Source organism: Vigna radiata, chromosome 9, assembly GCF_000741045.1.
Source record: "Vigna radiata var. radiata cultivar VC1973A chromosome 9, Vradiata_ver6, whole genome shotgun sequence".
NCBI classification, from domain to species: Eukaryota; Viridiplantae; Streptophyta; class Magnoliopsida; order Fabales; family Fabaceae; genus Vigna; species Vigna radiata.
Genome location: NC_028359.1, coordinates 5,487,174 through 5,501,613, shown reverse-complemented (window position 1 = coordinate 5,501,613; position 14,440 = coordinate 5,487,174). Strand labels below are relative to the sequence as shown.

The following is a 14,440-nucleotide window of genomic DNA, read 5'->3' as shown; positions in this document are numbered from 1 at the left end:
GAGTTGTCACATCCCCAAATTTGTCCCTAAAGGGGTGAAAAACGTGTTTTTGTGCTCAAACCATCAAAAGATACAAACCTTAGGACATTTGGGTTTTAAATAGATCATAAAAATAACAGAAAACAAGTCCAAGCCCACGTCGTCGATGCTTAGTGCCCAGGCGTGAAATAGCGAGTACTGGCGCTCAGGGCACCCAGGCGTGCTGTGGTGCAAATTCTGGTGCTTAGCGCTCCTAAAAGAGCGCCCAAGCTTTGGACAGCAACTTCTGGCACTCAACCCCCCTAAAAGGGGTGCTCAGCTTGGACAACTTTTTCAGCACTGCATATTTTTTTCTCTTTTTCTGTAGTTATGCTCGCTCCTTGAGTTTCGACTCCTTCATACTTTGACTCCTCTTCCAAATCACTCTATTAACCTACAAAGTTAAGGGAATTTAGTAATAAAATCATTAAGTATAACCTCAATTCTCTTATTCAAAAAATTAAAGCAAAAACATGAGTTAAAGCAAGTTTCTAAGTCAAGAAGGGTGCATTTAGTATCAAAATTGAATCACTGATAATAGTATATTCAACCGTTATCACAACCCCAAACTTGAAACTTTGCTTGCGCTCAAGCAAAATGTAACTTGGCTTACATAAAATATATATACTACAATGGTCTAGTACATTAGAAAGCATTTTTCTCTAAGACAAGTAAATCACTCATGTATGCTCATCATAGAAAGATAAGTCAAGAAATAATGATGTCTTAGCCAATTAAGCTTCAATTATGGTGCCTACATAACAATGAATACACAACATATGCAAAAAGATGAGTGATCAACAACCAAGCAGAATGTTAACTTGTAATACATGGAACCATTCCTCACCAAAGATAGTATTTCACTCAAGCACTCAAAAGTATTTCACTTAAGCACTCAAAAGTGTTTCACTCAAACTCAAAGGTGTATAGTGAGGTGTCAGTGTCTCTTTCACTCTATTATCACAATGTCACATAGATCAAATTTTCCATTCATTTAAACACATTAAAACACATTCCCAAGCAAGTTATCATCATAAGGACTTTCTAAGGCTTGTAACGTGGTTGGGCTGAAAATTGGTTTTTCTGGACAACAAAATTCCTTGAGTTAAGAGAGTAAAAAAAATCCTTTCACATTAACCATAATCTCTCTTTCTCCTTTATATTTGAGAAACCATTCTCATCTTACTCCCAACTTTTCATTCATTGAGCTTTTCCTTTTTTTTCTTCATTTCTTTTCTTTTTCAATTTTGTTCAACACTTAGCTCAATGCTCTTTTTATTGTTATTTTCACAATTCTTCTTCAAATTTCATCAACAACCCCAAACTTGAACCTTTCTCCATACCATACAAATCTACTCAACTCAACTCAAGGTAAAGATTTCAAAAAGGGTTTTTTCACAAATTTAGGCTTAAGGTTCAAAGGATAGAACAAACATTGTTCTTTTGTTGGGTTCAAAAATTGCATTGGCTTATATGGCAGAAGAACAAATGGCCTTGATCATATGACACATCCAAGCAAATAGTTCAACAGAAAAACTTAGGCATAATCAACTATGATTCCAAAGCAATAGCATTCAACAATAAAACTCTGGAGCCCAACCTCTCACAGGTTAACTCAAGTTCCACAATTTAATATATATCTTGCCAAGCATATCAATCACAATTGAAACCATGCATCTGTTTTAAACAATTATGAGCAACCACTATTTGTGCTTAATAGCTAATTCAATCATTAACTCAACCATGCATTTTAAAACCATAGAGCAACAAAAGACAATATTACTCATCACAAAATAGTTCATAAACTATTGTAGAGTTATTCTTTCAACCAAGTACATAGCTTATTAAAAACAAAATAAACGAAATTCAAACAAGCATAAAAATAAAAAAAATCCTGATATTATAGCATTCGCCAGTAGATGCTATCTCTGAATCTTCTAGCATCCATCAGTAGATGCGAATCTTTCTCATTAGCACCCATTAGTAGATGTTAATCTTTCTCATCTTCATCAGCATCCATCAGTAAATGTTGTCAATGACATCCATCAATAGATGTCTAATCACATAGAATCCATCAATAGATGCTTAATCACATATCATCCTTTAGTAGATGCTATTATTCTTCATCCTTATCATGGCAACATCCATCAATAGATGTTTTCATTCGTCATCTTCATCATAACAACATTCATCAGTAAATGTTGTTATCTGAGTCCTCCTAGCATCCATTAGTAGATGATGTCATCACTGCCATCAGATACATCATGTAACCTAAAATCACTCAAGCACACAAAGCAAAATCAAATCCAACTAGTCCAACTAGATCATGACACTCCACTTAAGCTCCTTGTTATCCCTTGTGCCTCTTTAAGCTCCTTGACCTGTTATAGGAAGTAACAAGTCCAACTATACCATGACACTCCACTTAAGCCTCCAAAATCAATTCCTATGTGAAAGTCCATTATGGTAACTTTTGAAACTTTTTTATCATGGTAAACTCATCTTGAAAGCTTCTCCTATGACAAATGTACCTCTAAAACCTCAACATATGTACCATCTTGTATTACTAAACACAAGAATTAAAACTACGCAAATAAGACTTGACTACAAAAATGTATCTAAACAAAATTAAGTAACTGCAAATGAAAGCTAGAGGCTTTTAGTCTTTTCTAATCTCTTTTAAGTTCAGCACAAGTGTATTTTAATCTCTCTCTAGCTTCTCCCACAATTGCTATAACATTTGAAGCTCAATTGCAAACCAACCATTGGTCAACTCTCTTGTCAATGACATCCCCACACTTGAACTCAACAGTGGTCCATTGCATGACCTAATTCACCCCACAGCTCTATGACAAGGTCTAGACAAGGTTTTATAGGCCAAAGGTTTTCAATGAACTATAATTCAGAATAAAAGGGTCAAACAAGACCAATAAGTGCTAAGGAAAAACTTTTCAACTAGATACCCTATCTATTTAAAAGCTTAGCTAGCAAAATTGGAAATGTATAAATCTGGAAAATTGAGTCAAAAATAGAGACAAAATCTATTAACAAAACCTCAAAAACTCTTCTTAAGAGGTCAAAATTGAAAATTGTACTAAACTATCCTAAGAAACTGTAAATAAACTATGCCAACAAGTTTAAAATGGTAAATTCTAGCTAAGAAACAACTCAAACTACAAAAACTACATAAAACTCAAAATATGACTACCTAGAAACTAAAATGAGCAACTAGAATAGGCTAAAAATGCCTAAATTGAAAACTACTCATAGTAATTGAAAATGCTAGGTAACTATGTAAACAACTTTTAAATGATACTAAACTAGCCTAAAATTGAAACTGCATTAAACTAAAGAATAAAAATGTAAACACAAACACACAGGGTTCTAAAATTCTTAATCCTCATTCTCCTCTTTCTTCTTCTTGCTCTAAACTTTAGTAGATAGCTCAAGGTCTGATGTTCTATAAAAATGGTTAATGGTGTTCTCTTCATAAGGATGTTGTTGACTTGGCTAAAAAGGATCTTGAAGTCAAGAAGGTAGTTGTGGAGTGAATAGTCGAAATCAATGGAATAAATCAGTCCAAATTGAGTGGGTGTAGTGGAGAGTCCAATGTTAAGGATATTCAAATTGATACTAAACAAGACATAGGTTTATATGCTTATACTGAATCAATATATGAAAAATTTGTACCAAAGATGTTTCTCATATGTAGGGTTTAATGTAGTCTTTATAGTTCTGATTGTCTGGATATGGATTACATATTATTGTTTTGTGCAAGTCTAATTATGTGAATGTGGGGTAGTCAAACAATACAAATTCCATGGGACTTTCTCACGACCTTACCGATAGACATACCGACGATCGTCGATAATTACCGAAAGGCTCGTTTGTTGGTAATTATCAAAGAATATGTTCGTCAGTAATTACTGACAATCAATATTCGTCGATAATGGTTACCGATTGTAAATTACCGACAAATCTTTGATTGTCGGTAAATTGTCAGAAAATATAAATTACAGACATAATTTGATTGTTTTCGATGGATTATGTCCGTCAATAATTTCAATTTTTTTTAGTATAATAAGACATAGAAAACCTGAAGTTCAAATAGAGAGCATCATGTTTTCATGAGAGTTTACTTTACCACACCATGACGACAACTAAAGCAGCGAGAGACTCTTAACAAAGCTTGAAAGAACAGTCAAAACAGAAGAAAATAAAGGAAAAAGTTCTTTTAACAACACTTTTTTTGACAGTTTTTTAACAACACATACGTAACAACTTGTGATTGGTCCATTTCAAATATTTTTTTAAACATAAATTCAAATAGACCAATAAAGTGATGACACATACCTTGTTATCAAAATATTATTAAAAAAGTTATCAAAATATCATGATCCGAAAATAAAATAAATACTTCAATATCCTTCTTCCTCCAATCAGTCCCTTCACTTTAAAATATATCAAAAGAAAAGAAAAGGTATTTGGCAAAGGCCGGTAATATCACGTATTACACAACACTTTTAGTGTTCACATGCTATAGTCTCTAAAAGCCAACAAATAATGCTTTAAATTTGTAATCATTACTGTCATTGTTTATATTTTATTACATGTGAAAGGTAACGCGGAGAGAATATCTTTTGGATTATATAAAAACATGTAGTCCATAAAGATTAGATAGATATCTATCAGGATCTTCTGTTCACTTTATTTTATGACTCATTACAACACTTCCCAAGTCGTTTTAAAATATTGGTGCACATTCCACCCACTCAACAAAGTAATCAATCATTAAACGTCTAATTTATTCTAAAATCCTTGTTATTGCATCATACATTAACCAACCCACTCCTTCAAACACTAATTAACATGAAAAAAGAAAACCAACAACAACAGACATTTCATTATAACATGATAATATGGTAAAAGGTAGTGTTCCATAAAATATATATCAATAATTAAAATAAATACAAAATTATTACATTTTACTCATATATATCTATATCTCTCTCTCTCTCTCTCTCTCTCTCTCTCTCTCTCTATATATATATATATATATATATATATATATATATATATATATATATATGAAAACAGACGGTAATCTTCTTAAAAATGTTATTTATTACGAAGGAGTCATAATCTTTAAATTATTGAGAAAGATTAGAAAGCGGTTAACTTAAAATCATCATCTATTGCTCTATAGGAGATGATTTCTCTATATACTCGGTCATCCAAAGTTCGAAAAAAAAAACAGAAATCATTGTCTATATAGTTATAGACGACAATTTTAATTTATATCGTCTAATATTCAACGAGTATGTATTTTCTCTATTTTTTTTTTGTCCCCCGTGAAATGCAATGTTAGCTTCCGTCACTATTGCATAGTAATTTTAACTTAATACTCTTCTCATTTCACTGCGTAGGTCTAGGAAACTTACAAGTTAATGTTTTTAGGCATTATGCAAAATGTGGCTACTTCAAGAAAATTTTATATTTGTAATATTATGAATACCAACCGATTTTAAACTTATGTTAAAGTTGTAATACTTCATCAAATTCAACACTCAGTACAACAGTATTGGATATTAATTATCATTAAATATCACCTCTAACTCCCTCAAACCAACTCTAACTCAATACAAACTTAAATATATAAAGAATTAAGTGGATCAAATCCACTCTAAATGAGTGCAAATTAATCAAATAAAAAAAAAATATTAGATATTGTATGAGTCAAAACTAGTGTTATCATAGCAGGTCACCAAGTCCGACTTGATCACTTAGTGAGTCAATCCAACCCAACTCATTTATTAACGAGTTAGAAAAATTCGAACTCGCCTTGACCTACCACAGGTTGGTGGATAAATAGGTTGGCTCATTGACTCACTTAAGTACAATTTTTTTAAATAAAAAAAATTACAAACTTTTTGTAATTCAAATCTAAACAAATTACACTCCCAAAATGAATATATACAATATGGGGTGTTTAATTAATTTTAAAAATAGAGAACTTAAATTAATTTTTCAAGCAAAAAATAATAATAAATACTTTTTTATAAAATTAAAATTAAATTTTAATAAAATAAAATTAGGTAGGTGAGTCAATTCGGTCCACCACGAGTTCAACCCGAATAAGCCTAGTTTAAATGAGTAAATTGACACACAAAAAAAAAATATAACTTTTTCAAACCCAACCCGACTCGAACCCATGATGGATCGGATTGGCCCGCAAATTAATCAATTTTAACAGCTCTGGTCAAAATCGGTGCTACAAAATGAATTTTTATTATTATAAATGTTGGTACCGAAATAAGTAAAAGAAATAAAAAAAAAAAAATATTAATGAAAGAGTGTGTTAGCTCACTTTAATTGAATACAAATTAATGAAAAGTAATAATATTGAACATAAGTTAAATCACGCTATAAAATAACTTTTTATTAATATAAACGCTGAATACAAAAAATAAATAAAAACTAAAAATATTAATTAAAGAGTTGTCACCACTTTAAATAGACACAATTTAATAAGAATTAATAATATCAAACATTATGTAGATTAAGTCTACACTACAAATATAAGTGTTGGTCTAATCGATTTTAAGTAGAATAAATAAATAAATAAATAAAAATTTAATGAAAGAGTTTATAACAAGATCCCTCTAACCAAACACAAATAAAAAATAATAATATTAAACATCATGTTGATCAAGCCTATATTACAAAATTAAGCATCTTTCTAATCCGTTCTAAATAGAGAAAATAAATAAACAATAAAAATATTAATGAAAAAGTGAGCCAAACCTATTCTATATGGATGTAACTTAATAAAAACAATAATATCATGAGCTACGTCAATACTACAAAATAATTTTTTTTATTATGAATTTTTCTAAAAGAAAATAAAATTAATATCAGTTAAACTAACACTATCTCTAATATAAATTTTTTAAAATAAATATACAGCATTAACTAATACCAAGGCTAGCTTTAATTATTAATTAATACAAAATTATATAAGCATTGATCAAATAGATGCCATACTAAAGTCGATCTTTCAAGCGATACAAAACGTATCCAGAGGGTTGAAGGATGGGCTTTCGGCCTACACGACACAGACACTCTTTTACCGTTGATTTGTTATTAGGGTCACCAATGAAGCATTGTCTTGTAATGAATGTAAACAACTTTCAGTTGTCTATATTTATGTCCACTTACACAATATGTAAAATGTGGCAGACAATGTGAATATTATGCACAATAAAAATATTATAAAAAATTAATCCTAAAAAAAATAACATTGTGAATATTATGCACGATAAAAATTATAAAAAATTATTTAATGTATCAATAAATTATATTGAAAAATAAAAAAATTTAATTTCTGAGAAGATAAATAATTGGGTTGCGCTTGTCATATTCCGCTTCTTTATGAGTAAGAAAGAAAAAGTGAGTTAAAAATTGGTAAAACTTACCATGTAAATTTTTCATATTATCATTTGATTATGGCTAATTATATATACAATAAAATATTGTTAAAATTGATAATTATTTAGACATTTTTACTGATATAATACACGAGAATTACTTGTTCTACATGTAATAGACAAGTGAATCACAGACAAAAATAAAATAAAAAGTCCTAGCCACGTAAAAAGTATAGAAACAAATCCAAAACTGTCCAGATAAATCAATTTTATTTTTTAGTTATAATTGATTTTATTATATCGGTTTTAGATTTTTCTAAAAAGAAGGGACTCAAATGAGGTTTGTAATTTATTTTAGAATTAACATTCAACGAAAAGTATGTTTCCTTGATTATGGAGGGATATTGCGAATTTCTAAATCAGAGTGTTAGTTAGGAAAATATTGCTTGATTATGTAGGAAAATATACATTTTGATCATAGGTAGATCCTAACAAGTAAAAGTTAATGCTAAATTGCTAATTATTTAGTGTGTTCAATTTGCATTGTGTAGTAGACTCTAAAATTTTGTTATAATATATTGCAAAATATGAAAACGTTGCTTTGCAACGTTAATATTTGCCAACGTTAACTTTCTTAACTTACAACCTTTATATTTTTTAATTGGCAAACATTAATGTTAAATTATTTTAATTGCTGCAACCTTAAAAATCTTTATGATTTTTAATTTCTTTTATTTAATTGATTCCTCCCTAGTTTTATAAATAGAAAATTTTTTCTCCATTTCAAGACACACTAAAAACTTATTTTCTTGTATTCTTTTTCTCTTCTAAAAATATTCTGGGTTTGTTTTTATACTCTTTAAAGAAATCGTTGCTAGTTCTGAGCCTCAACTGAGAAGTTCTGGTTGTATATTGAGGACTTGCACAACACACTGCGGAAAGTCCTTAAGGACAGTGACCGTCTCATAAAATACTATTTTGTCAGTTTTTTACAACAAATTTTATATGCTAATTTTTAAATTAATTTTAAAGTAAAGCATATTAGTTCACTACAACCAATGCCAAATATATTTTTATTTTAAAATTGATTTAATTCAGAGTTGATTTTATAATTTTAAAATTATAAAATCAGACTTACATATTCTCTCCCGAAACAAAATGTATATTATTTTTTTATTGCCAAAGTAAATTGTGAACCATTTTGTTTTAATTCATAATCAAAACTAAAAGTTTTTTTTTTTATCTTATATTAATATGCATTAGTAGCGAAATCGTTACTGATTATAAAAACAATCAATATCATATTTCTTTTCTACACTAGTGGAATATATATAGAAGTTAATTTTATGCATAATAAGACTAAAAACAAAAATAATAATTCAAAGAATGAATAACTACCCTTTGTTTTTTTTTTATGCCTGTGTTATTGAACTTTCTTAATTAATTGAATTATATTTACAAGGAAGAAAAATAATATCCTAGTTAGAGATTCTCTCCCGAAAGAAAATGTATATTATTTTTTATTCGTAGAAAAAAACCTGCACATGAACACAGTCAATGTGGTCACCTTGAAACATTCACTAATTAAGAATTATTTTTAATTAAGAAATATGAAATATTTACTAATTTTATTAAGAATTATTTTTAATTAAGAAAACTCAGTTGACTATATCTATAAAATAACTTCTCTACCGATTCCCCTTTTCTATTTTAGATTACATCACTTCAAGAGCTTCTTAACAAGTTAAGATTTGAGATTTATAATTTTGTTTAGTTATCGGAACAAAAAATTTGTAATTTATTATTATTTTAAACATTTTTGTTTTTTCCTTTGATCTTCATGAATAGTTTTTATATAAAAATTGAGTTTTTGGTAAAAATAAAACAATTCTATCTCCAGCTATCAATAGAATTCAGTTGATTGTGAATACCATGAAAGCAGTACCTATCACATTTAACATTTCACTCCCATGTCAGATATCTTCATCACAAACCTTTGTTACTTTTATTTTTTTATTCAACATTATTCAAAAAAATTCATCATAATTTTTAATTAAACTTGTAAATCAATACAATTGGAAATTTAAATTGTAGAAATAGTGTGTAGATTTTAATTAGATAGAGAAATTTGTAATGATTAAAATTACATTGATATATCTTTGGTGTCACCTACACTACACTTGTTGGCTACTCCTATATAGTAGTTAAAAAAAAAGGAAGAACAATCAAATTATGACTATTATTTTTAAGAATTGTTTAAAAAGTCGTAGGTACACACACATTATATTATATTGTATTATAAATATATATATATATATATATATAAATATATATATATATATATATATATATATATATATATATATATATATATATATATATATATATGAGATTTGTTAACCCGGGTACGCCTGTTTTTCAATTGGTACGTTTTAACAATGTATTATGAATAGTAGAAAAAATTCTAAGTTTTAAAGTCAAGGTATTTAAATAATTTTCATTCTCACAACTAAAAAAAGAAAAAAGAAACCCAAACTCTTACTTACCTCCCTCATTCTTCTCAATCCTTCCTCTTTTATCTCTCTCATTCCAACATTTTCTATATCATCCTATAACATAGATTCAACTGAAAAACAAACTCATATATATATATATATATATATATTATTTCTAAAATATTTAAATAAATTATAATAATTTTGCAGCATGCTTAATTATATGTCATAGATATGACAAATTCAATGAGTTTTTCAGCTGCAAGATGTGCCCACTGTCATCAACATTATTAGAAGTTTGACAGCAGAAGATCCCCTTCAAAAAGGAACCATGGTACACTACAAGCTTCTATACATTTGGCACCAGTTGTAGAAATTCTAGAAATACATTTAGCACAGAATAAGAACTTTTAACTTGGGAAAGTAGTTACCCTGAAATTCTCCATCCACAATCATCTTCAATTCATTTAAAATTTGTCTTTGATTTAAAATCCAATTTAATTTTCGTAAAATTGGAAATTCTTTGCACTGTCAACTTTTTCAGTAAGAAAATATTACTTGCTTCCTCAATTTAAGCATTTTATAAAAAGATCTCTAACTATTTTTTAATTTTTTTTTATTTTGTGATTATTATTGAATTCTATAACTTTTAAAACCATCATAAACTTTCATTTTTTATTAGTTTTAAGAGACGAAATCCTTTTTTTAGTTTAGGAATAGAACTCAGTAGATGTTATTTTGAAATTCAACCCCAGCTTGATTGATTGAGACTAAATTAACGGACAAGGATGCAAATTACATATTTACTTAATTTTAATTTTAATTTAATTTTCTATCACATGAAATTTTAAATTATGTTTGATTAACGGTCCTAGAAGCGTTTTTATATTTATTCTTATTTTTCTTAAAATATTTACTATGTTTTCTTTCTTATATAATATAAGATATGATTTTATTGTTTCACTCTTAACTTTATTATTTTAAATATTTTATATAGAAAAATATTAGCATTTTTAATATTTTACCATATAAAATATTTTAAACAAACTTTTCTTTTAAAAATTCTCACAAACGAAACAATAAAAATAAATAAATTTCTACATAATGGTTGATGAAGAAATGAAGTCTAAAATCTTTTCTTGTAAAAGACAGTGTGAGCAATTTGTTTCTTTTATTTGGTACATTTCATTACTTTGCATATTTTTTATATAAAAAAATTATGTAAATTTAACTTTCGAATATTATTTTTATTATCTTCGGAACACTTCCTCGAAGGAAAACATAAAGTAAAATTGATACAATAAAAACAGCTTAGCCAATGATACAAAACCTGCAGCTGCACGAATATTAACTTTTCATGCTCACTTCCTCCCCGAGACTATCTCTTAATTCATTTTCACCTTTTTATTTCCATTCCTTTCAGTTGATTTCAAAGATTTCTAACAAAGGACTCAGTTCAAGAGTTCTCTCACCCAATGAAAACCCCTTTCCGAAAGGACTTCAAGTGTAATTCTTTCAGCTGTAAGAGGTGTCCCTTCAAGAAACCATAACACACCACAAGGTTCTCCACATTTCACCACAAGAGGTGTTCCATAAATTCCAGAAATACAACTCAATATGAAAGCACAGAGTAATATCTTCATTTCATTTTCTAAGTTCTTAGCTACAGATAGAAAGCAATGACGAAGTAAAAGCAGGCTAAGTGTTGCTCAGCTCCAATAAAGTATTATGATCAAACCTGAGATATAAATAAAATTAACAACATATGAAAACAAGCACACTTTTTTTTTTTCGGCATAAGCACTTACAGTCAATATTTAGTGACAGTTCATGACTGTTCATCATTCTTAATCCCACATTACATAATATAAATAATATAATGTATTTCATCTTCAACGAGCTAGAACAAACACATTTTTTTTTTTATTTTGAAAAAAAATCACACAAAAATAGTAAAATAGAGATAGATTCATCTTCATGCACTCTTTAATTATGCCTTCCATCTCCTCTTAGTTACTGCAATATTGTAGTCGGCAACTCAGATTCAACCTATACAATGTACAAGAACAATTACTATACTTTCATAAAAGTTATTAAGAAAAGAATATGAATTTAATTACAAAGGAAGTAAAAGTAGCATTATATATAGAGAATATCATTCTATCATAAGTCTCAACTAAAACATCCATTTAAATAGAAATCAATATAATATTAAATTAAACTAAAAAAAATTGCTTACATACTCAGTCATAATCATCATGTAATGCTGTGAAAAACTGCTTCTTATTGATCACCACCTGCATATGCATAGAGAAAATGATAGTATAACTCATAACTCACCATAAAAAAAGTAACAATTTAGTAGCATTAGATAATATTTGATGTACCATATTCACTATCTGTGCTATTGGAGAACTGAAATGATGGCACCAGAAGCATCTGGAGCCTATTTAAAACAAAAGAATATGTGCAAGTTAATTTTAAGCACGATGCAACTAAAAAACACATTACACTAAAAATAATGTCTGAAAATATTGTTATACAGGAACCTATAATTCCTGGACAATATCATCTATCATTCTCTATAAAGAAACATTTAGACGTAAAAGTGTAGGTACCACCTTTGCAGTAGTTTTGAGCACAGCAGAATTGAGATCGGTTTCTTTCTGGGGTCTCTCATATTCTGAACAATACCATTTTGTGGGATGATTTATTTTGTTTACTGCACTGAAAGTTTTCATAGAGTTGCACTTGATGACATATACTTCCTCCAAGGAGGGAAAACTAAAAGTTAAATTGCCAGAATAAAAGCACCGTAGCTTATCTAACTTTTCAAGATACAAATCCTCGAGCTGCTTAAATATTATTTCTTCGTCCTCGTCAGATTCTTTCCCCTCCTTCGACACTACCTCTTCAATTGCTTTACATTCTTTTATCTTCATCGTTTTTAGTTTAGCCAAACTTTTCGCTGTCGAAGATGTGAACAAATATGGCAGACTATTGCAACTTTCTACCTTCAAATAACTGAGCCGAGGAAACATTATCGTATTCTCATCTAATTCATCCCCCTCCTTAGATTCATCTGCAACAATTGCCATCAATCCCTCACAGTCTTCCACTATTAGATCTTCAAGTTCCACAAGACTTTTGGCTGCTGATGCGGGAAACACACTTTTAAGGCCTTTACATTCCTTGACATGTATTTCTTCTAGATGTTGCATGCATAAAATTCTATGAGGATCTTCATTCCAAACATCCTCCAGATTTGGCAACTTGGATAAAACCAATTTCTTGAGAGGAAAAGTAATTGATGTGTCTTTTGTTGTACATTTGAAATCAAATATGGTTTTGACAGAATCACAGTTTCCAACTTCCAATGTTTTCAATCTAGGTAATAAAGGAAGTAAATGGAAGGGCAGCACTGCATCTGACAAAAATCGACAGTCATTCACAGTCAATTTGGTCAACTCAGTGAAACAGAGGTTGGGGATATGTAGTGAGCCATTCCATATCTCTTGTAGTCCTGGCCTACTTTCTAGATCAAGTTCCTCAAGCTCTGAACTCTGCACGTGCAAAACAATAAATAAAAATATGAAACTAATTATTTACAAGAGTCAATGATATCCTTTAAATTATTACTCTACAAATATGAAATACTCACTATTTTTATCATTATTTTTTATTACGAAAAGAAATCCACTTTACTATATTTAAAAGAAATTTTCTACTGAATCTCGTTTTGTAATTCACATTACTTCTCCTAACGACTTGCAAAACCAAGTTAAGAATTGAGATTTATAATTTTATTTAGTTATCATAAAGTTAAATATTTTTGTTGAACCGTTACGGTATATTTGAGGCGTGTAAATAAATAAATAAAAATTGTTGTTATGAATAATAAAATTTATAATTATTTTAAACAATGTTCTTTTTTTTTCTTCTTCATATTTATTATTTTTAAGTACAAATAATATATATCACGAACTCTTTATTATTTATATTTTGTTTATTTTGAAATATTTTAGTATAGTACTTTTAATTTTTTTCACATAAATTTCGTTATAATATTAATTAAATTTGTAAATAAATATTATAATTTTGAGTTCAAATTATGGACCCAGTTTGAATCAGAAGTTATAGAAAAAATTGTAATAATCAAAATCCATCTATCTTTTTTTTTTTTTTTGTGATTTAGTTTTGCAGTAGGCAACTCTTAGTAGTTAAAAATATATGAAAAGTATAATTCTATTATGAATATTATTTTGATGAATTTTTACCCAAGTCGTACCTAAGGTTATATATATATATTTTTACCCAAGTCGTCCTATTGACAATTCCTCCAACAATGGAAAACTTAAACTCCCTTTGTAAAACCTTCGGAGATTTTTCATATCTATAAGACTCAGACAATTGAGCTTCGGAAATATTATTTCATCGTCATCTGATTCCTCCCCTTCATTAGACACTATTTCTTCAATTGATTCACACTTTTCTATTTCC

General features: G+C 28.6%; 1 protein-coding gene and 1 long non-coding RNA gene across 2 annotated transcripts in view; both read right to left on the bottom strand.

The window, feature by feature from the left end:
• The window catches only part of LOC106773176, a 96,432-nt gene that overhangs the window by 28,316 nt on the left and 53,676 nt on the right, over window positions 1–14,440 (bottom strand). The gene's annotated exons all lie outside the window — the stretch shown is intronic.
• Window positions 11,709–12,425, bottom strand: LOC111242509. The gene is made up of 3 exons (XR_002669604.1): window positions 12,328–12,425; window positions 12,180–12,237; window positions 11,709–11,989 (listed from the first exon to the last, which is right to left on the bottom strand). It is a non-coding gene; the product is annotated as an uncharacterized LOC111242509 (long non-coding RNA).